Below are 712 nucleotides of genomic sequence, written 5' to 3'. Positions count from 1 at the left end.
TGCGTATGGATATCCAATGTTCCCAGCACCACTTATTGAAGAGGCAGTCTTTTTCCCAATGTAAGTTTTCATTACCTTTGTCCAATATCAGATGGCTGTCAGCCTGAGAGCTGATTTCTGAGTTCTCTATTCTGCTCTACTGGTCTGAGTATCTACTTTTATGCCAGTACCACGCTGTTTTGGTTACTATAGCTTTGCAGTATAATTTGAAGTCAGGTAATGTTATACTTCTGGCTTTATTTTTTTTGCTCAGGATTGCTTTGGCTATTTTGGGTCTTTCGTTGTTCCATATGAATGTTGAGATTTTTTTTCATTTTTATGAAGAATGTCATTGCTATTTTGGTGTGGAATGCTTTGGGTAGTATAGACATTTTCACAATGTTAATTCTTCCAACCCAGAAGCATGGAATGTCTTTCCATGTTTTTGTGTTGTCTTTAATTTCTTTCAGTAGCGGTTTGTAGTTCTCATTGTAGAGATCTTTCTCACCTCCTTGGTTAAATTGATTCCTAGTTATTTTATTTTTTCTGTGTGACTGTTGTAAATGGGTTTACTTTCTTACAGCAACACATTAAAAAAAATTATACACCATGATCAAGTGGGATTCATCCCATGGATGCAAGGATGGTTCAACATATGAAAGTCAATAAATTTGATACATCACATCAACAAACTCAAGGACAAAAACCATATGATTATCTCAAAAGATGCTGA

This window comes from Galeopterus variegatus, unplaced genomic scaffold (assembly GCF_000696425.1).
Source record: "Galeopterus variegatus unplaced genomic scaffold, G_variegatus-3.0.2 Scaffold3384, whole genome shotgun sequence".
NCBI lineage: Eukaryota > Metazoa > Chordata > Mammalia > Dermoptera > Cynocephalidae > Galeopterus > Galeopterus variegatus.
The sequence above is the reverse complement of the archived record's forward strand: the minus strand, read 5'-3'. Positions refer to the sequence as shown.